The 24,279-nt window shown below is 44.5% G+C and overlaps 1 long non-coding RNA gene across 2 annotated transcripts in view; it reads right to left on the minus strand.

Annotated features, from left to right (window-relative positions):
* Positions 1-24,279, minus strand: part of LOC145346906 (uncharacterized) — an 86,967-nt gene that overhangs the window by 21,333 nt on the left and 41,355 nt on the right. For both annotated transcript variants that reach the window (XR_013887741.1, XR_013887740.1), the window contains exon 3: positions 15,037-15,105. This is a non-coding gene — a long non-coding RNA (uncharacterized LOC145346906). The remainder of the gene's footprint in view (positions 1-15,036; positions 15,106-24,279) is intronic.

Below are 24,279 nucleotides of genomic sequence, written 5' to 3' on the forward strand. Positions count from 1 at the left end.
TGCGCAGTTCTGGCCGCCTCACTATAGGAAAGACGTAGAAGCTATTGAAAGGGTACAGAGGAGGTTTACAAGGATGTTGCCTGGATTGGGAGGCATGCCTTATGAAGATAGGTTGAGGGAGCTGGGACTCTTTTCCCTGGAGAGACGAAGGTTGAGAGGCGACCTGATAGAAGTTTATAAAATGTTGAGAGGAATAGATAGGGTGGATTCTCAGAGGCTATTTCCCCAGGTTGAAATGGTCACTACGAGAGGACACAGATTGAAAGTGCGGGGAGGAAAGTACAGAAGTGATGTTAGGGGTAAGTTTTTCACTCAGAGGGTGGTGAGTGAATGGAATCGGCTGCCGTCAGTGGTGGTGGAGGCGAACTCGCTGGGGTCTTTTAAAAGACTTCTGGATGAGTATATGGGATTTAATGGGATTGGGGGTTACAGATAGGTCTATAGATTGGTAGGTGTTGATGTGATCGGCGCAACTCGTGGGCCGAAGGGTCTGTTTGTGCTGTAGTGTTCTATGTTCTATGTTCTATGTTATGGGGAGAAAGCAGGATTAGGCTATTGAGTTGGACGATCAGCCATGATCGTAATGAATGGCGGAGCAGGCTTGAAGGGCCAAATGGTCTCCTCCTGCTCCTATCTTTTATTTTTCTATGTTTAATTGTATCAGCCATGATTGAACGGCAGAGCAGACTCGATAGGCCAAATGGCCTAATTCTGCTTCTATATCTTACAATCTTATGAAACTGCACTGGTTATAGTATTTGAAAATAACTGTTAAGGCCCCACCCATTTCTCCCCTTGCCTTCTGCAGTAACCTGGGATAGATTCCATCCGGTCCTGGGGACTTGTCTACCTTAATGCAATTCAGGATACTCAACATTTCCTCCTTTGTTATACTGACGTTCTCAAGAATGCTCACACATCTGTCACTGATCTCAATATCGGTCATGTCCTTCTCCTTGGTGAATACCAATACAAAGTAGTCAATAAGGATCTAAGCCACTTCCTGTGATTCCATGCATTATCCTTTAGTTGTCCTACTCTTTCTCTTGCTAGCCTCTTGCTCCTAACATATGAACCATAGAACCATAGAAAATTACAGCTCAGAAACAGGCCTTTTGGCCCTTCTTGTCTGTGCCAAACCATTTTTCTGCCTAGTCCCACTGACCTGCACTTGGACCATATCCTTCCCACACCCCTCTCATAGAACATAGAACATAGAACACTACAGCACAAACAGGCCCTTCGGCCCACGAGTTGCGCCGATCACATCAACACCTACCAATCTATAGACCTATCTGTAACCCCCAATCCCATTAAATCCCATATACTCATCCAGAAGTCTTTTAAAAGACCCCAGCGAGTTCGCCTCCACCACCACTGACGGCAGCCGATTCCACTCACTCACCACCCTCTGAGTGAAAAACTTACCCCTAACATCACTTCTGTACTTTCCTCCCCGCACTTTCAATCTGTGTCCTCTCGTAGCGACCATTTCAACCCGGGGAAATAGCCTCTGAGACTCCACCCTATCTATTCCTCTCAACATTTTGTAAACTTCTATCAGGTCGCCTCTCAACCTTCGTCTCTCCAGGGAAAAGAGTCCCAGCTCCCTCAACCTAACTTCATAAGGCATGCCTCCCAGTCCAGGCAACATCCTTGTAAATCTCCTCTGTACCCTCTCAATAGCTTCTACATCTTTCCATGAACCTGTCCAAGTTTTTCTTATATGTTAAAAGTGACCCTGCATTTACCACTTTATCTGGCAGCTCATTCCACACTCCCACCACTCTCTGCGTGAAGAATCCCCCCCTAATATTCCCTTTAAACTTTTCTCCTTTCACCCTTAACCCATGCCCTCTGATTTTTTTCTCCTCTAGCCTCAGTGGAAAAAGCCTGCTTGCATTCACTCTATCTATACCCATCATAATTTTATACACCTCTATCAAATCTCCCCTCATTCTTCTATGCTCCAGGGAATAAAGTCCTAACCTATTCAATCTCTCTCTGTAACTCAGCTTCTCAAGTCCCAGCAACATCCTTGTGAACCTTCTCTGCACTCTTTCAACCTTATTTACATCCTTCCTGTAACTAGGTGACCTCTTTACTCAGAGAGTAATAAGGGCGTGGAATGCCCTGCCTGCAGCAGTTGTGGACTCGCCAACTTTAAGTTCGTTCAAATGGTCAGTGGATAGGCATATGGATAACATTGGAATAGTTTAGGTTAGAGGGTCATTAGATTGGTTTCACTGGTTGGCACAACATCGAGGGCCGAAGGGCCTGTACTGCGCTGTAATGTTCTATGTTCTATGTTCTAAAACTGTACACAATACTCTAAATTCGGCCTCACCAATGCCTTATACAACCTTACCATAACACTCCATCTTTTATACTCAATACTCCAATTTATAAAGGCCAATATATCAAAAGCACTCTTTATGACCCTATCTACCTGTGTCCAGATCCCTCTGTTCTATCGCACTCTTTAGTGTCCTACCATTTAACTTGTATGTTCTACCTTGGTTTGTTCTTCCAAAGTGCAATACCTCACACTTGTCTGCATTAAATTCCATTTGCCATTTTTCAGCCCATTTTTCTAGTTGGTCCAAATCCCTCTGCAAGCTTTGAAAACCTTCCTCACTGTCCACTACACCTCCAATCTTTGTATCATCAGCAAATTTGCTGATCCAATTTACCACATTATCATCCAGATCATTGATATAGATGACAAACAACAATGGACCCAACACCGACCCCTGTGGCACATCACTCGTCACAGGCCTCCACTCAGAGAAGCAATCCTCCACAACCACTCTCTGGCTTCTTCCATTGAGCCAGTATCTAATCCAACTTACTACCTCCCCATGTATACCAAGCGACTGAACCTTCCTAACTAACCTCCCATGAGGGACCTTATCAAAAGCCTTGCTGAATTCCAGGTAGACAACATCCATCGCCTTCCCTTCATCCACTTTCCTGGTAACCTCCTCGAAAAACTCTTAACAGGTTGGTCAAACATGACCTACCATGCACAAAGCCATGTTGACCCTCCCTAATAAGTCCCTGTCTACCCAAATATTTGTAGATCCTATTCCTTATCACACCTTCCAATAACTTGCCCAACACCGACGCCAAACTTGCTGGCCTGTAATTTCCCGGATTTTTTTTGGAACCTTTTTTAAACAACGGAACAACATGAGCCACCCTCCAATCACCCAGCACCTCCCCCGTGAATACTGACATTTTAAATATGTCTGCCAGGGTCCCTGCAAGTTCAGCACTAGCCTCCCTCAAGGTCCATGGGGATACCCCGTCCGGTCCTGGGGATTTATCCACTCTAATTTGCCTCAATACAGCCAGCACCACTTCCCCTTTAATCTGTAAAGGTTCCATGAGCTCTCTATCTGTTTGCCCTATTTCCGTAGACTCCATGTCCGTTTCCTCAGTAAATATGGATGCAAAAAACCTATTTAGTATCTCCCCTATCTCTTTTGGTTCCATACACAGTCTACCACTCTGGTCTTCAAGAGGACCAATTTTATCCCTCACTGTCCTTTTGCTCCTTACATACCTAAAGAAGCTCTTTGGATTTTCCTTCACTCTGTCTGACAAAGCAACCTCATGTCTTCTTTCAGCCCTCCTGATTTCCCTCTTAAGTAGCTTCTTGCACTCGAGCACCTGATCTGTTCCTTGCCGCCTGTACATTACATACAATTCTCTCTTCCTCTTAATCAGTGTTACAATCTTCCTCGAGAAGCAAGGTTCCTTATTCCTATTTACTTTGCCTTTAATTCTGACAGGAACATATAAACTCTGCACTCTCAAAATGTCTCCTTTGAAGGCCTCCAAGTTTCCATTTACATCCTTACCAGAGAACAGCCTGTGCCAATCCATACTTCCCAGATCCCTTCTCATTTCATCAAATTTGGCCTTTTTCCAGTTCAGAACTTCAATCCGAGGACCAGATCTATCCTTATCCATGATCAGGTTGAAATTAAGGGCATTATGATCACTGGATCCATGCATTAAGAGCCTTGGGATTCTCCTTGACCTTGTTTGCTAAAGACATTTCATGGCTCCTTTTAGTCCTCCTAATTCCACATTTAAGTTCCTTCCTACTTTCACTGTACTCCTCAAGGACTTGGTCAGTTTTCAGATGCCTAGATTTGTTGTATGCTTCCTTTTTCCTTCAGACTAAGCTTACAATTTCCCGTGTCATCCATGGTTCCCAAATCCTGCCATTTCTATCCTTCATTTTTGCGGGGACATGCCTGTCCTGCACTTAAACAACTGGCCTTTAAAAGCCTCCTACGTGCCAGATGTGAATTTGCCCTTCAATAGCCATTCCCAATCTGCATTCCCAATTCATAGGATGAGAGCGGAATTGGCGAATGTGGATTGGGGGCGCAGATTGGTTGGTAGGACGGCTGAGGAACAGTGGAGGATCTTTAAGGAGATCTTTCTTGGTGCTCAGCAGAAATATATTCTGATGGTAAAGAAGGAATGTAGGAGAAGGGATAACCAGCCGTGGTTATCGAAGGAAATAAAGGAGAGTATTAAATTAAAAGCTGACGCGTTCAGAGTGGCTAAAAATGGTGGGCGATTAGAAGATTGGGAAAGATTTAAAAGTCAACAAAGAATGACTAAAAAGGTGATAAAGAAAGGAAAGATAGGGTATGAAGCTAAACTAGCACTAAATATAAAAAATGACAGTAAATGTTTTTACAAATATATAAAGAAGAGGAGGCTGGCTAGAGTGAATGTTGGACCCTTAGAGGATGAGAGGAGGGATTTAGCGATGGGCGATGAGGAAATGGCTGAGGCTTTATATAAGTTTTTGCCGCTGTCTTCACGGAGGAGGACACAAATAGTTTGCCGGATATTAAAGATAGAAGGATGGTAGGAGATGAGGGCCTAAATGTGATTACTATCACTAGAGAGGTAGTGCTTGATAGACTAATGGGACTGAAGGTGGACAAGTCCCCAGGACCGGATGGAATGCATCCCAGGGTTCTGAAAGAAATGGCAGAGGTGACAGTGGATGCCTTAGTAATTATTTATCAAAATTCGCTGGACTCTGGGGAAGTGCTGGAAGATTGGAAAACAGCTAATGTTATGCTGCTGTTTAAAAAAGGTAGCAGACAAAAGGCAGGGAATTATAGGCCGGTTAGTTTAACGTCTGTAGTTGGAAAAATGCTAGAACCTGTCATCAAAGGAGAAATAGCGAGGCACCTAGAAAAGAATGGTTTGATCGAGCAGACGCAGCACGGATTCGTTAAGGGGAAGCCGTGTTTAATGAACTTATTGGGTTTCTATGAGGATGTGACTAGTGCGGTAGACAGAGGGGAACTGGTGGATGTGGTGTTTTTAGATTTCCAAAAGGCATTTGTAAGGTGCCTCACAAAAGGTTGCTACAGAAGGTTAGGGTGCACGGAGTTGGGGGTAAGGTGTTAGCGTGGATAGAGGATTGGCTGTCTAACAGGAAGCAGAGAGTTGGTATCAATGGGTGCTGTTCTGGTTGGCAGTTGGTGACTAGTGGAGTGCCGCAGGGATTGGTGCTGGGGCCTCAGCTATTTACCATTTATATAGATAATCTGGAGGAGGGGGCTGAGTGTAGGGTGATGAAATTTGCTGATGACACGAAGATGAGTGGAAATTGCATGGAGGGTGTGGAAAGTCTGCAGAGGGATCTGGATAGGCTGAGCGAGTGGGCGAGGACCTGGCAGATGGAGTATAATGTTAGAAAGTGTGAGGTTATCCACTTTGGCAGAAATAATAGTAGGAGGGATTATTATTTAAAAGGCGAAAAGCAGCAGCATGCTACGGTGCAGAGGGACCTGGGGGTCCTTGTGCACGAGTCGCAAAAACCCAGTCTGCAGGTGCAGCAGGTGGTCAGGAAGGTGAATGGGATGTTGGCCTTTATAGCGAGGGCGATAGAATATAAAAGCAGGGAGGTCTTGCTGCAACTGTACAGGGTACTGGTGAGGCCGCAGCTGGAGTACTGTGTGCAGTTTTGGTCGCCGCACTTGCGGAAGGATATTTTGGCCTTGGAGGGAGTGCGGAGGAGGTTCACTAGGCTGATACCGGAGATGAGGGGGTTGGACTATGAAGAGAGACTAAATAGACTGGGTCTGTACTCGTTGGAGTTTAGAAGGATGAGGGGGGATCTTATAGAGACGTATAAGATAATGAAGGGGATGGATAGGGTAGAGGTAGAGAGATTCTTCCTGCTTAGAAAGGATAGCAGGACTAGAGGGCACAGCCTCAAGATAAGGGGGGCGGGGGGCAGTTTAGATCGGAGTTGAGGAGGAACTTCTTCACTCAAAGGGTGGTGAACCTCTGGAATTCTCTGCCTGTTGAAGTAGTGGAGGCTACCTCACTAAATATATTTAAGTCACGGTAGATAGGTTTTTGATAGACAGGGAATTAAGGGTTATGGGGAGAAAGCGGGAAAGTGGAACTGATCCACTTCAGATCAGCCATGATCTTATTGAATGGCGGAGCAGGCTCGAAGGGCTAGATGGCCTACTCCTGCTCACCTTTCTTATGTTCTTATGTTCATGTCTAATTTGGATGTAATTGGCACGCGCCCAATTAACCGTCTTCACCCAAGGGCCACATTTGTCCTTATGCATGACTACCTGAAATCTATGGAACTATGGTCACTCCCCCACTGAAACATTGATCACCTGGTCTGGCTCATTCCCCAATACCAAGTCGAGTATGGCCCCCTCCCTTGTCAACACACTATATCAAAAAACTGGACACATCTAGCAACTTCCCCACTCGAGCCCCTGGCTTTAAGAAAGTCCCAGCCAATGTGGGGTAAGTTAAAGTCATCCATCATGACAACCCTGCTTTTTTCACACCCTTTCAGTGTCTGACTACACAGTCTGTGTAGTGTTTGCATGTTCTCCCCATGTTTGTGTGGGTTTCCTCCCACAGTCTGAGAAAGAACATAAGAACATAAGAACATAAGAAATAGGAGCAGGAGTAGGCCATCTAGCCCTTCGAGCCTGCCCCGCCATTCAATAAGATCATGGCTGATCTGTCGTGGCTCAGTTCCACTTTCCCGCCCTCTCCCCATAACCCTTAATCCCCTCTCTTATCAAGAACCCATCAACCCGCTTCTTAAAAATATTTAGCGAGGCAGCCTCCACCACTTCAACGGGCAGAGAATTCCAGAGATTCACCACCCTTTGAGTGAAGAAGTTCCTCCTCAACTCCGTTCTAAACCGCCTCCCCCTTATCTTGAGGCTGTGCCCCCTAGTCCTACTGTCTTTTTTGAGCGGGAAGAGTCTCTCCACCTCTATCCTATCCATCCCATTCATCATCTTATACATCTCAATGAGATCTCCCCTCATTCTTCTAAACTCTAACGAGTACAAGCCTAGTTTATTCAGCCTCTCCTCATAGCTCAATCCCCTCAACTCCGGTATCAGCCTAGTAAACCTCCTCTGCACTCCCTCCAGGGCCAAAATATCCTTGCGCAGGTGCGGCGCCCAAAACTGCACACAGTACTCCAGCTGCGGCCTCACCAATGCCCTATACAGCTGCAGCAAGACCTCCCTACTTTTATATTCAATCCCCCTCGCTATGAAGGCCAGCATCCCATTCGCCTTCCTGACCACCTGCTGCACCTGCAAGCTGGGTTTTTGCGACTCATGCACAAGGACCCCGAGGTCCCTCTGCACCGTCGCCTGCTGCAGTTTTTCGCCACGTAAGTAATAGTCCTCCCTACCATTCTTCCTACCAAAGTGGACCACCTCACACTTGCCAACATTAAATTCCATTTGCCATTTCCTGGCCCATTCACCCAGCCTATCTAGATCCTTCTGCAGACTCTCCACACCCTCCGCACAATTTGCCTTTCCCCCAATCTTGGTGTCATCAGCAAATTTCGACACCCTACACTCGGTTCCCTCATGCTAAATTCTCCCTCAGTGAAACCAAACAGGTGCCAGAGTGTGGTGACCAGGGTATTTTCACAGTAATTTAATTGCAGTGTTAATATAAGCCTACTTGTGACACTAAGAAATAAATAATAAATAATAATCTCACACCTGACAAAAATTCAAATTCAAAATTCTCCTGTGTTCAAATCCCTCTATGGTTGTGCCCCTCACTACCTCTGTAACTTTGCCAGCCATACCAGCCTCTGCGATCTCGACAGTCTAATCTTGGTCTGTTGCAAATCCCCAGTTTTAATACTCCATCATTGGCAGACATGCCTTTAGCTACTGAGGCTCCACCCTTTGGTATTCCTTCCCTTCAAATATTGCCAGTTTCTATCTCTTTAACTTTATTGAATCAAGGAATAGTTACACCACAGAAAGAAGCCATATGGCCAGTCTTGTCTGTGCTGGCCTTCCTTCATCTGATCCGGGTGCCTTATTAACTTTATCCAATACCTCCTCTTCTTCATCAATGTTAAACCCTTTAGCTATCTCCTCTTTCATTGTCACTCAAGAGTTTATTCTTCCCCGTTAAAACCTCAGCCACCAACCCCCCCCAAACAATCCCCCCATGCATAAATCCCCTTTTTCTGAGAATTGAAGATTATTGGATTCCCTTTTCTTTGAGCTGCCAGAGTCTCATACTTGCTTTGTTTCTCTTTTTTCTGTAATTCCCATCTGAACCTTCTTTATTTTACTGGAATTATCCACCTGGCATCTCCCATAAGCACACCTCTCCCTAGAAACCCTACATTGCAGAAGGAGGCCATTCGGCCCATCAAGTCTGCACTGACCACCCAAGCCCTATCTCTGAAACCCCACATATTTACCCTGCTAATTCCTTTAATTTACACATCTCGGCACACTAAGGGGTAATTTAGCACGGCCAATCAACTTAACCTGCTCATCTTTGAATTGTGGGAGGGAATCGGAGCACCTGGAGGAAACCTATGCAGACACAGGGAGAATGTGCAAACTCCACACAGACAATGATTGGAGGCTGGAATTGAACCCAGGTTCATAGAGCTGTGAGGCAGCAGCATTAACTACCGTGCCAACATGCCACCCCAATTTCCTTCTTTTAGATGCTCCCACCTCTTTGACCAAACTTTTCGTCACCTGCCCCTTAAATTACTTGAATCAAATTTGATTTGATAATGCTGCTGTGGATTAAGAACAAAGAAAACTACAGCACAGGAACAGGCCCTTCGGCCCTCCAAACCTGCACTGACCATGCTGCCCGACTTAACTAAAACCCCCTACCCTTCTGGGAATCATATCCCTCTATTCCCATCCTATTTATGTACTTGTCAAGATGCCCCTTAAAAGTCACTACCATATCCACTTCCACTCCCTCCCCCAGCAACGAGTTCCGGGCACCCACTTCTCTCTGTGTAAAAAATCTGCCTCATTCATCTCCTTTAAACCTTGCCCCTCGCACCTTAAACCCACGCCCCCTAGTAATTGACTCTTCCACCCTGGGAAAATGCTTCTGACTATCCACTCTGTCCATGCATCTCATAATCTTGTAGATTTCTATCAGGTCACCCCTCAACCTCCGTCACTCCAGTGAGAACAAACCAAGTTTCTCCAACCTCTCCTCAAAGCTAATGCCCTCCATACCAGGCAACATCCTGGTGAATCTTTTCTCTATCCTCTCCAAAAGCTCCACATCGTTCTGGTAGTGTGGCAACTAGAATTGAACACTATATCCCAAGTGCGGCCTCACTAAGGTGCTATAATACTGCAACATGAGTTGCTAATTTTTAAACTCAATACCTCAGCCGATGAAGGCAAGCATGCTGTATGTCTTCTTGACAATTTCTCCACCTGCATTGCCACTTTCAGTGATCTTTGCCTCTCAATACCCTTAAGGATTCTGCCATTTACTGTATATTTCCTGTCAGTGTTAGACCTTCCAAAATACATTACTTCACATTTGTCCGGATTAAACTCAATCTGCCATCCACCCTAGTCTCCAACTGATCTATATCCTGCTGTATCCATTGATGGTCCTCATCGCTATCCACAAATCCACCAACCTTTCTGTCACCCGTGAACTTACTAATCAATCCAGTTACATTTTCCTCCAAATCATTTATATATATTACAAACAGCGCTGATCCTTGAGGAACACCACTTGTCAGCGCCATCTATTCAAAAATGTACCCTTCCACTGCTACCCTCTGTCTTCTTTGACCGAGCCAGTTTTGTGTCCACCTTGCCAGCTCTCCTCTGATCCCATGCTACGTCACCTTCTGTACCAGTCTGCCATGAGGGACTTTGTCAAAGGCTCTACTGAAGTCCATGTAGACAACATCCACTGCCCTACTCTCATCAATCATCTTTGTCACTTCCTCAAAAAGCTCGATCAAGTTCGTGATACATGACCTCCCCTTCACAAAACCATGTTGCCTTTCACCAATATGTTCACTTATTTCCAAGTGAGAATAAGTCCTCTCTTGAAGAATCCTCTTCAATAATTTCCCTACCATTGATGTAAGGCTCACCAGCCTGTAATTACCTGGATTATTCTTGCTACCCTTCTTAAAGAAAGGAACAACATTGGCTACTCTCCAATCATCTGGGACCTCCCCTGTATGTGGAGGTGCTGGCATTGGACTGGCTTACAACAACAACACCGAGGATGCAAAGGTTTCTGTCAAGGCCCCAGCAATTTCCTCCCTTGCCTGTCTCAGTATTCTGGAGTATATCCCATCAGGCCCTGGAGACTTGTCTATCTTAATGTTTCTCAAGAACCCCAATACCTCCTCCTTTTTGACCTCAACATGACTCAAACTATCTACATACCTTTTCCCAGACACATTATCCACCAAGGCCTTCTCTTTGGTGAATGTTGATGCTAAGTCCTCATTTAACACCTAACCCATTTCCTTTGGCTCCATGCATAGATTCCTTCCCTTGTCCTTGAGTGGGCCAACCCTCTCCCTGGCTACCCTTTTGCTCTTTATATATGTATAAAAAGCCTTGGGATTTTTCTTAATCCTGCGGGCCAATGTGTTTTCATGACCCCTTTTGGTCCTTCTTACTCCTTGCTTAAGTTTCTTTCCACTTGTATTCCACACTTGCTTCATGTGTTCCCAGTCTCCTAGCTTTGACAAATGCTTCCTTTTTCTCTTTGCCTAAGCTAACAATATCTCTCGCTATCCAAGGTTCCCAAAACTTGCCATACTTATCCTTCATCCGTACAAGAATGTGTCGGTTGATTGACTTGGGATATTTTACTAGTGTAAGGAAGTTATTGAAAAAGAAGTTGTTATTGTTGATGTGTGGTTCACTGCTCTTCCCCTTTGTTGAAACAGTGGTAACATCAGCAAGCCCTCATCCTGTGTCACAATGGATAATTCCTAACCATGCTGTAACTTTGTTGTTTGTGGTTTTGCTATTTCCTCATGAACCACTGTGTTGCTAAGCTCAATATCATGACCTTATATGGTAGCATTATAGTCAGCAAACTGGCCTAACAAGTTGGAGGGTTGAGTTTAGTTCTCAGAATGCGATCAAGCTGGTAATGTGTAGGGCAAGATTAGCATGAAAACTACACAATTGTTGTAAAAGCCCAAATGGGACATTAAAACCATTCAGGGAATGGAACCTGACACACCCAGCCTTCCTTAACACATGAGTCCAGTCCATCATCCCTTAGTTAACACTTAATTGACCTTTGAAGTGGCTTGTATTGAGTCATAGAAACCCTACAGTGCAGAAAGAGGCCATTTGGCCTATCAATTCTGCACCAAAAACAATTCCACCCAGACCTTACCCCTGCTTACTTACCCTGATAATCCCTCTAACCTATCACATCCTGGGACACTAACGGTTAATTTATCATGTCCAACCAACCTAGCCCGCACATACACACATATTTGGACTGTGAGATGAAATTGGAGCACCCAGAGGAAACCCAAGCAAACAGAGGGAGAACGTGCAAACTCCACACAGTCAGGGACCTAAGTCGAGAATGGAACCCAGGTCCCCGGGGCTGTGAGGCATTGGTGCTAACCATTGTGCCTCCATGCCACCCACAACTGAGAGATCCAATTGTTGCAGAACACAAAATGAACCAGATAATGGCCAGAATTTTACCACCTCAGCCCCCAGGGGAATCAGAGCAGGCTAGAGGCGGGCAATGGGAAGGTCTATTGATCCTGGGAGAGATTTTACAGTTTTGGGATATAACTATATAACTATATAAAATCTCAACCATTATATCAGATTAAGCCTCAGGCAATCTCTATTAACCTTGCTGAACCCTCTTTACTAACTTCCTGGGACACATATTAGGAGAGCTGTCTCACAGATTAGTCAAACAACAGCCTGACATAGTCATACTGATGGAATCATACCTTACAATGTCTGAGACACAATCACCACTTTGGATGTGTTCTGTCCCAGCAGCAGGACAGACCCACCAGGTGTGGTATACAGTGAAGAGTGAGTTGCCCTAGGTGTCCTCAACTTGGGACCCCATGAAGTCTCATGGTATCAGGTCAAACCTCCTGCTGGTTATCCCCCTTGCCCTCCCAATGAAATAGTACTTCTCCATGTTGAGCACCTGTTGGAAGAAGCACTAAGGGTGGCAAAGGCACAAAATGTATTCTGACTGGGGACTTTTGCATCATCAGTGGCTTGGTAGCTCCATCACTGACTGAGGTCAAGTCCAAAGGGTATATCTGCTAGACCAGGTCTGCTTCAGGTGATGAGAGCAACAGCAAGAGGGAAAGTTTACTTGATATTGTACTCTTACGTGGCAGTCACATCTGCCTTTGATGGGGCTGATAGGAATGACCATGCACAGTTGTTGTGGAGACGTAGTCCCATTCATTCACACTGCACTCCATTATGTTGTGTGGCGCTACCAATGTACCTCATGGTATAGACTCAGAACAAATCTAGCAGCTCAAAGTTGGATGTCCATGAGGTGCTCGGGGCCATCAGCAGCAGCAGAATTGTACTCAGCCTCCATCGGTAACCTCAGTAACACCATGAGAGGACGGGAGGGTGGGAGTCCAGTCGGATCAACACCATGACTACAACACCAGGATAGAACTTTTGGCTCTATCAGGGGAATTTCACAGTAACTTCATTGCAGTGTTAATGTAAGCCTTACTTGTGACTAATAAATAAACTTCTACTTTAATTTCTATCTATAAAATTCAAGAATGGACATATGTTAAAATAATGAACACTCACCTGGAACAACACACGAGAGGTTCAAAACAAGCCAACAAAAACTTCCATTTATATTGAAACTATAACATAATAAAATATCCCAAGGTGCTTCACAGCAAGTGTGATCAATCAGGATTAGGCACTGGGCCACATAAGGAATAGTGAGGACAGGTGGCCAAAAGCTTGGTCAATGAAACAGATTTTAAGGAGTGTCTTAAAGGTGGAGAGAAAGAGTTTTAAGAGGAATTCTAGAGCTGAATTCCAGGCAGCTAAAGGCATGGCTACCCACATGGGATTGTGGATAATGTCTTGAGATGGATAGAAAGCTGATTAGCGGTTAGGAGGCAAAGAGTTGGCATAAATGGGTCTTTATCTGATTAGCAGTCAGTGACTAACAGGGCTCCACAGGGATCTGTGCAGGGACCTCAACTGTTCACATTATATATTAATGATTTAGAAGAGGGAACTGAATGTATTATCTCCAAATTTGCAGATGATAAAAGTTGGGTGGGAGGGTGAGCTGTGCAGAGGATGCAGAGGTGCTTCAGCGTGATTTGGACAGGCTGAATGTATGGGTATCTGCATGACAGATGCAGTATAATGTGGATAAATGTGATGTTATCCACTTTGGTAGCAATAATAGGAATGCAGATTATTACTTGAATAGGTGGAAATTGAGAGAGGTGGATACTCAGCGAGACCTTGGAGTCCTCGTGCATCAATCACTGAAAGTAAGTGCACAGGTACAGCAGGTAGTGAAGAAGGCAAATGGTATGTTGGCCTTGATAGCGAGAGGGAATGAATGTAGGCTTAGATATGTTTGCTGCAATTGTATAGGGCATTGGTGCAGTCACATCTGAAGTAACTTGTGCAGTTTTGGTGTCCTTATCTAAGGAAGGATGCCCTTGCTATAGAGGGAGTACAGTGAAGGTTTCCCAGGCTGATTCCTGGGATGGCAAGTCAATCATATGAGGAGAGACTAAATCGGTTAGGATGATATTCACTGGAGTTTAGAACAGTGAGAGGGGATCTAATTGAAACTTATAAAATTCTAACAGGTTAGACAGGGTAGATTCAGAAAGAATGTTCCCAGTGGTGGGGGGGTCCAGAACTAGGGGTCATAGTTTGTGGATAACCTTCTGGAACTGAGATGAGGAGAAATTTCTTCACCTGGAGAGGGGTGAATGAGTAGAATTCACTACCACAGAAAGTAGTTGAGACTAAAACTTTGTTGATTTCAAAAAGAAATAAGTTATAGCTCTTAGGGTTAAAAAGATCAAGGGGTGTGAGTGGAAGGGGGGGGATCAAAATATTGAATTCGATAATCAGCCATGATCAAAATGAATGGCGGAGCAGGTTTGAAGGGCTGAATGTCCTTCTGCTGCTTCAAGTTTCGAAGTTTCTATGCCAATGGTGGAGTGTTTAAAATCAGGGGATGTCAGGATAGTAGAATTGGAAATATGAAAGAGATGTCAGAGGCATGGGGTGAGAGAAACAATAATTAAGGGCAAAATTAATGATCATATTAATAAATGTGAGTGAATTAAGGAAATCAGCATGAATTTCTTAAGGAAGGTAACGTTTAACTTAGTTTGATGAAGAGGTCACAGTGAGGGAAGGTGAGGAGATGCCTTTTGATATGCTGTACATGGAGTTCCAAAAAGAACTTTATGCAGTACTATGCAATGGACTTGTAAACAAACTTACAACTCATGGAATAAAGGGGACAGTAACAACATGAATTCACAAAAACTGGGTGAAGGTTTCTAGTGGAGTTCTTCAGAACGCAGAATTAAGACATAGATTTTAAAGGCAACTATTTGAAAAGCACAAGTTTGCAGGAACTTTAGAAGCCTTCAGGAAAAGGATATGTAGAAACACAAAGCCTTACCAAACTGCTTGTCTAAAGAAGATCACAAGAGACGTTAAGATAAAAACAAATTCCTGCACTTGCTGCAATCTGAAACAAAAACAGAAAATGTTAAAAAATCTCACCAGGTCTGACAACATCTGTGGAGAGAGAAGAAAGCTAATGTTTTGAATTGGATGGTCATCCAGACTCACACTCACATACTCACATTCACACACATACGTACACTCATAGAATCCCTGCAGGCCACTGGGTCTGCACTGACTCTCTGAGAGAGCATCCCACCCAGGTCCCCTATCTGTCCTGTCTCTGTATCTTCTCACATTTACCATGGCTAATCTAATTTAAGTTTATTTATTAAAACTTAAGTTTTAAGTTTATTTATTAGTATCACAAGTGGGATTATATAACACTACAAACCCACCTAACCTGCACATCTTAGGACACTAAGGGGCAATTTAGCATGGTCAATCCATTTATGAGGGGAAACCTTTTCATGCAGCAAGTGGTTAAGTCTGGAATGTCAATATATTACCCTCCGATTCCACGCAATTTAATTTTGTGCACTAACCTTTTGGCCTAAAATGCTTGAATCTATCATCAAGGAAGAAACAGCGAGACATCTGGATATAAATTGTCCCATTGGTAAGAAGCAGCATGGGTTCATGAAGAGCAGTCATGTTTGACTAATTTAGTGGTATTCTTTGAGAACATTATGTGTATGGTGGACAATGAGGAACCTGGGGATGTGATGTATCTGGATTGCCAGAAGGCATTTGACAAGGTGCCACACAAAAGGCTACTGCATAAGATAAAGGTGCATGGTATTATGGATAATGCATTAGCATGGATCGAGAATTCGTTAACTAAATGAAAGCAAAGAGTGGGGGTAAATGGGTGTTTTTCTGGTTGACAATCAGTGACTGGTGGTGTGTCTCAGGAATCAGTGTTGGGACCGCAATTGTTTATGACTTACATTGGAGTTGGGACCAAGTGTAATGTGTCAAAATTCGCAGATGACACAAATGAGTAGCAAAGTGTGTAGAAGACGCTGAAAGTCTGCAAAAGGATATAGATAGTCTATGTGAGTGGGCGAGGATCTGGCAGATGGAGTACAATGTTGGTAAATGTGAGGTCATCCATTTTGGTAGGAATAACAGCAAAATGGGCTATTATTTAAATGGTAAAATAATGCAGCATGCTACTGTGCAGAGGGACCTGGGTGTCCTTGTGCAGGAATCTCAAGGAGTTGGTTTGCAGGTGCAGCAGTTAATTAAGAAGGCAAATAGAATTTTGTCCTTCATTGCTAGAGAGATGGAGTTTAAAAACAGTGAGATTATGTTGCAGCTGTATAAGGTGCTGGTGAGGACACACCTGGAGTTACTGTGTACAGTTTTGGTCTCCTTACCTGAGAAAGGATATACTGGCACTGGAGGGGGTGCAGAGGAGATTCACTAAGTTGATTCCGGAGTTGAGAGGGTTGGCTTATGAGGAGAGACTGAGTAGACTGGGGATATACTCATTGGAATTCAGAAGAATGAGGGGATATTTTTTAGAAACATATAAGATTATGAAGCGAATAGGTAAGATAGAAGCAGGGAAGTTGTTTCCACTGGAGGTGAAACCAGAACCAGGGGGCATGGCCTCAAAATATGGCGAAGCAGATTTAGAACTGAGTTGAGGAAGAACTTCTTCACACAAAGGGTTGTGAATCTGTGGAAATCCCTGCCCATTGAAGCAGTTGAGGCTACCTCATTGAATATTTTTAAGACAAGGATAGGTAAATTTTTGAAAAGTAGCAGAGATAAGGGTTATGGTGAGCAGGTGGGTAAGTGGAGCTGAGTCCGTAAAAAGATCAGCCATGATCTTATTGAATGGCGGAGAAGGCTCGAGGGGCCAGATGGCCCGCTCCTGCTCCTAGTTCTTATGTTGTTATTTTCCATCCTTTCCCACGTAAAGTATCTTCTGGTTCTGCTGGTGGCGGCACCCACTGTGGAACAGCACAGAAACAAGACCTTCGGCCCACCAAATCTGTGATGACACAGATGCCTCCCTAATCCAATATTTTCTTCTCTCTATGTGGTCCATATCCCTCTATTCCCCGCCTACTCATGTATCTATCCGGATGCCTCTTGAACGTTGTTATAGAATCTGCTTCCATCACCTCCTCCGGCAGCGCTTTCTAGGCATTCACCACACTCTGTGTGAAAAACTTGCCCCTTACATTTCTTTTAAACTTTCCCTCTCTCATTTTCAACTTATGCCCCCGAATAATTGATTCTTTGACCCTGGGAAGAAAACTCTGACTATCCACTCTATGCGAGCTTGTCATAATCTTGGAAACCTCTACCACATTCCCCCTCTCATCCTCCGATGCTCAAATGAAAACAATCCAAGTTTGTTCAACCTTCTTTCACAGTCCATATCCTCCAAACCAGACAACATCCTGATAAATCTCCTCTACACCTTTCCAGTGCATCAACGTTTTGTGGTAGTGTGGCAACCAGAACTGTACACAATACTCCAAATGCAGCCTAACCAAAGTCTTATACAGCAGCAACATGATTTTCCAATTCCTATACTCAATGCCCCAACAGTGAAGGCCAGCATGCCATACGCCTTCTTGATCACCTTGTCCACCTGAGTTGCCACCTTCAGAGGACCGTGGATCTGCACACCTAGATCTCTCTGAATGCTAATATTTCTAAGGACTCTACCATTTACTGTATACTTCCCTTCTGCAGGAGACCTTCCAAATCACATCACCTGGCATTTGTCCATGTTAAATACCATCTGCCATCTTTCAGCCCAAGTTTCCAGCCAATTTATATCCTGCTGTATTCTCTGACAATCCTCCTCATTATCCGCTACTCCCTCAATTTTTGTATCATCTGCAAACTTACTAATCAGACCACCTACAATTTCCTACAAATCATTTATATATACTACAAACAACAGAAGTACTGATCCTTGTGGAACATCATTTGTCACAGGCCTCCAGTTAGACCCTTCTATTGCTACTCCCTGCTTTCTATACACAAGCTAGTTCTGTATCCATCTTACCATCTCACCTCGGATCCCATATGGCTTCACCTTCCATTCAGCCTGCATGAGGAACATTATCAAAGGCTTTATTAAAGTCTATGTATACAAGACCCACTGCCCTGCCCTGATTCATTTTTCTTGTCACTTACTCAAAGAAGTCAATCAAGTTTCTGAGACATGACCTCCCCTTCACAAAATGACGCCCTTCACAAAACCTACCTTCCAGATGTGAATACATCTTATCCCTAAGAATCTTCTCCAATAATTTCCCCAGCACTAATGTAAGGCTTTTTGGCCGATAATTTCCCAGATTGTCTCTTCTGCCTTTCTTAAACAATGTGAGCTTGTCTCCAATCCTCTGATACCTTGCCTGTGGCTAAAGAGAATACAAAGATTTTGGCCAAGGTCTCAACAATTTTTTCCCTTGCCTCTCTCAGTATCCTGGAATAGACATTATCTAGCCCTGGGGACTTGTTTTTAATGTTTTTCAACACCACCAATACCTCCTCCCTTTTTACCTCAACATGTCCTAGACTATTAACATCCTTCTTTCTACACTCACCATCCACCACATCCTTTCCTTTGTGAGTACTGATGCAAAGTTCTCATTAAGGGCCTCGTCCACCTCATCCGGCTCCACATAAATTACCTCCACTGTCCTTGAGGAGACTTACACTTTCCTTAGCCACCCTCTTCCTGCTTATATACGCAGAAAAAGCCTTGGAATTCTCCTTAATCCTGCCTGCCAAGGACATTTCTGGCCCCTTTTTGCCTTCCTAAGTTTCTGTTTAAGCTATTTCCTACTTTCTTTGTATTCCTCAAGAACCACATCCATTTTGAATTTCCTGAAATTTAAGTATGCCTCCTTCTTCTTTTTCACAAAGCTCACAGGCTGCAATTTTCCCATGCTGCCGCGCTAAATTTTGGTGAGTTGGGTGCATGTGTGTCGATTCGCGCATGCATTCCCAATGTGTGTGCATCTCTGAGTGCCGGATACCTGGCGTGGTTGGGACCTTGCTGGAAACTGGCGAGAACAACAGGGAAGTGATTTAGAGGTGTGTGGTGCCAGGGTGGGCAGTCTGCCTGCCTCTTTGAGTAGGGGGGGTGGGTGGGGGGATGCTGTCGGGGTGGGGAGAATACTAGAGATGAGGACACTCGTGGAAGGGGGGTCCAGGGGGGCGTCAGGGCTGGCCCAGGAATGCTTGTGGGACCGCGATCGGGCTGTTGGGGGTGGGGAGGGGAATCGAGCTGGCCAGCAAACCAGAGGCTGACAGATCAGGCTAGGCTGTGAGTGGGGGGGAGGGGGAGTGAAAGAGGGGGAAAGTTTGTCTGTGGTGAGAAGCTTAATTGGAGATGTCAAAATTGCAAATGAGGTCATTTATGGCATTAAAATTTACAAAACCAAGGTTAGGTGGATGGAGTTAAGATACAGATCAACCATCATCCAGATGAATGGTGAACAGGCTGAAGGGCCTGCTTCTGCTCCAATGTTCGTATACCTACAGAAACACACATAAATCACCATCAAATATTCCTCAGCACCTCAGATTGGAGGTGACACATTCAATTAGATGTCAACAGAAACTCTTTGGAAGGTGAGAAACCTCATCAGGATGTGCCTATTCCAGTTGTAGGGTTTATCTTGTTGCAGTAACTTCCTGCTGTCAATGTCCATTAGTCATTGAGACTGCATTTGTAAAGTGGTTTAGCAAGAGATGTTCTATCAGGTAAAGAGATCAGTCACTCTATGATGGGAATACCAACATTGCAACCACGTTTTTACAACTTTTACAGATAACCATAGAAAACATTCTTTCTGGTTGGATCACAGCTTGGTATGGTTCCTGCTCTGCCCAAAACCACAAGAAACTACGAAAGGTCATGAATGTAGCCCAGTCCATCACTTAAACCAGCCTCCCATCCATTGACTCTGTCCATACTTCTATCTGCCTCAACAAAGCATTCAGCATAATTAAGAACCCCACAAACCCCGGACATTCTCTCTTCCACCTTTTTCCTTTGGGAAAAAGATACAGAAGTTTGAAGTCACGTACCAACTGATTCAAGAACAACTCCTTCCCTGCTGCTATCAGACTTTTGAATGGACTTACCTTGCATTAAGTTGATCTTTCTCTACACCCTAGCTATAACTGTAACACTACATTCTGTACTCTCTCCTTTCCTTCTCTATGAACAGTATACTTTGGCTGTATAGCACACAAGAAACAATACTTCTCACTCTAATACACTTGACAATAATAAATCAAATCAAATCAAAATTTGTTAGGAAAAATGGCACTTTGCATCTTGGTACTGATTCTCACTGTCCACCAATAATTATTCTCTCCTTTCCCACTGAAACGAGCATGTCACCTCAATTCTTGTCACTTGCGAGAATCCCTGAAATCAGTGGACAGGAACAAATAATGGAATGCCAGTGTTTGAGGCTAGCGTTCACTTCGAGGGGTAGAATACAAGAGCAGGGATATGCTGCTGAGGCTGTATGAGACTCTGGTCAGACTCCATTTTAAATATTGTAGGCAGTTTTGGGCCTCAAACCTAAGGAAGGATGTGCTGGCCATGAAGGGGGTCATAGACTCACAGAGGTTTACAGCATGGAAACAGGCCCTTCAGCTCAACTTGTTCATGCTGTCCCTTTTTTAACTACTAAGCTGGTCCAATTGCCCGCATTTGGCAGCTATCCCTCTATACCCATCTTACCCATGTAACTGTCTAAACGATTTTTAAAAGACAAAATTGTACTCGCCTCTACTACTACCTCTGGCAGCTTGTTCCAGGCACTCACCACCCTCTGTATGAAAACATTGCCCCTATGAACCTTTTTATATCTCTCCCCTCTCACCTTAAACCTATGCCCTCTAGTTTTAGATTCCCCTATCTTTGGGAAAAGATATTGACTATTTATCTGATCTACGCCCCTGATTATTTTATAGATCTCTATAAGATAACTTCTCAGCCTTCTACACTCCAGAGAAAAAAGTCCCAGTCTATCCAGCCTCTCCTTATTACTCAAACCATCAAGTCCTGGTAGCATCCTAGTAAATCTTTTCTGTACTCTTTCTAGTTTAATAATATCCTTTCTATAATTGGGTGACCAGAACTGTACACAGGATTCCAAATGTGGCCTTACCAATGTCTTGTGAAACTTCAACAAGACACTGTAACACTTGTATTCAATGTTCTGACCAATGCAACCAAGCATGCTGAATGCCTCTTCACCACTCTGTCCACCTGTGACAAGGAGCTATGAACATATACCCAAGATCTCTTTGTTCTGTAACTCTCCCCAATGCCCTACCATTAACTGAGTAAGTCCTGCCCTGGCGCAATCTTCCAAAATGCATCACTTCGCATTAGTCTAAATTAAACTCCATCTACCATTCGTCAGCCCACTGGCCCATTTGATCAAGATCCCATTGCAATTGGAGATAACTTCCTTCACTGTCCACTATGCCACCAATCTTGGTATCATCTGTGAACTTACTAACCATGCCTCCTATATTGTCATCCAAATCATTAATATAAATGACAAATAACAGTGGGCCCAGCACTGATCCCTGAGGCACACTGCTGGTCACAGGCCTCCAGTTTGAAAAACAATTCTCTACAACCACCCTCTGGCTTCTGTCATCAAGCCAATTTTTTTATCCATTTAGCTAACTCACCTTGGATCCCATGAGATTTAACCTTATATAACAACCTATCATGCAGTACCTTGTCAAAGGCCTTGCTAAAGTCCATGTAGACAACATCAACTGCACTGCCTTCATCTATCTTCTTGGTTACCCTTTCAAAAAACTCAATAAAATGTGAGAGACATGATTTTCCACTCACAAAGCCATGCTGACTGTCCCTAATCAGTCCTTAACTCTCTAAATGCCTGTAGATCCTGTGTCTCAGAATACCCTCTAACAACTTACCCACCACAGATGTAAGGCTCACTGGCCTGTAGTTCCCAGGCTTTTCCCTGCAGCCCTTTTTAAACAAAGGCACGATATTTGCCACCCTCCAATCTTCAGGCACCTCACCTGTGATCCAGAGGATGTTCATAACAATGATAAGAACATAAGAAATAGGAGCAGGAGTAGGCCAACTAGCCCTTCGAGCCTGCCCCACCATTCAATAAGATCATGGCTGATCTGTCGTGGCTCAGTTCCACATTCCCGCCCTCTCCCCATAATCCTTAATCCCCTCTCTCATCAAAAACCCATCAACCCGCGTCTTAAAAATATTTAACGAGGCAGCCTCCACCACTTCAACGGGCAGAGAATTCCAGAGATTCACCACCCTTTGAGTGAAGAAGTTCCTCCTCAACTCCGTTCTAAACCGCCTCCCCCTTATCTTGAGGCTGTGCCCTCTAGTCCTACTGTCCTTTCTGAGCGGGAAGAGTCTCTCCACCTCTATCCTATCCATCCCATTCATCATCTTATACGTCTCAATGAGATCTCCCCTCATTCTTCTAAACTCTAACGAGTACAAGCCCAGTTTATTCAGCCTCTCCTCATAGCTCAACCCCCTCAACTCCAGCATCAGCCTAGTAAACCTCCTCTGCACTCCCTCCAAGGCTAAAATATCCTTGCGTAAGTACGGCGCCCAAAACTGCACACAGTACTCAAGCTGCGGCCTCACCAATGCCCTATAAGGCTGCAGCAAGACCTCCCTACTTTTATATTCAATCCCCCTCGCTATGAAGGCCAGCATCCCATTCGCCTTCCTGACCACCTGCTGCACCTGCAAGCTGGGTTTTTGCGACTCATGCACAAGGACCCCGAGGTCCCTCTGCACCGTCGCCTGCTGCAGTTTTTCTCCACGTGAGTAATAATCCTTCCTACCATTATTCCTACCAAAGTGGACCACCTCGCACTTGCCAACATTAAATTCCATTTGCCATTTCCTGGCCCATTCGCCCAGCCTATCTAGATCCTTCTGTAGACTCTCCCCACCCTCCGCACAATTTGCCTTTCCACCAATTTTGGTGTCATCAGCAAATTTCGACACCCTGCACTCGGTTCCCTCCTCCAGATCATCTATATAAATGGTAAATAGCTGAGGCCCCAGCACCGACCCCTGGGGCACTCCACTAGTCACCATCCGCCAATCCGAATAGCACCCATTGACCCCCACTCTCTGCCTCCTATTTGACAACCAGTCCTCCATCCACGCTAACACCCTACCCCCAACTCCATGCCCCCTGACCTTCTGTAATAACCTCTTGTGAGGTACCTTGTCAAATGCCTTCTGAAAATCCAGAAAGACCACATCCACCAGCTCTCCTCTATCCACCACCCTAGACACATCCTCATAGAACTCCAGTAAATTTGTCAGACACGACTTCCCCTTAACGAAACCGTGCTGCGTCTGCTCTATCAAGCAGTTCCCCTCAAGATGCCTCGCTATTTCCTCCTTGATGACGGATTCTAACATTTTACCTACAACAGACGTTAAACTAACCGGCCTATAATTCCCCGCCTTTTGCCTGGCACCCTTCTTAAACAACGGCGTAACATTAGCCGTTTTCCAATCTTCCGGCACTTCCCCTGAATCCAGCGACGTCTGGAAAATAACCACCAAGGCATCCACTATCACCTCCGCCATTTCTTTCAGGACCCTCGGATGCATTCCATCCGGTCCTGGGGACTTGTCCACAATCAGCCCCCTCCAGTCTGTCGAGCACCACCTCTCTAGTATGAAGGATTTGTCGTATGAGGAGCGGTTGAGGACTCTGGGCCTATACTCTATGGAGTTTAGAAGGATGAGGGGGGATCTAATTGAAACTTACAGAATACCGAGAGGCATAGAAAAACTGGATGTGGAGAGGATGTTTCCACTCATGGGAGAAACTAGAACTCAAGGGCACAAACTCAGAGTGAAGGGGCACTCCTTTAAAACTGAGATGAGAAGGAATTTCTTTACCTAGAGGGTTGTGAATCTATGGAACTCTTTGTCGCAGAAGGCTGTGGAGGCCAGGTCATTGAGTGTCTTTAAGACAGAGATAAATAGGTTCTTGATCAATAAGGGGATCAAGGGTTACGGGGTTAAGGCAGGAGAGTGGAGATGAGAATCATACCAGCCATCATTGAATGACAGAGGAGACTCCATGAGCCAAAAGGCCTAATCCTGCTCCTATATCTGGTGGTCTTATGGTTAGAGGAGGAGGAAATTATGCTGTTCCTATTATGATCAGTTGGACATAATTCT

This window comes from Carcharhinus amblyrhynchos, chromosome 8 (genome assembly GCF_965287045.1).
Source record: "Carcharhinus amblyrhynchos chromosome 8, sCarAmb.v2.hapA, whole genome shotgun sequence".
Taxonomy (NCBI): Eukaryota; Metazoa; Chordata; class Chondrichthyes; order Carcharhiniformes; family Carcharhinidae; genus Carcharhinus; species Carcharhinus amblyrhynchos.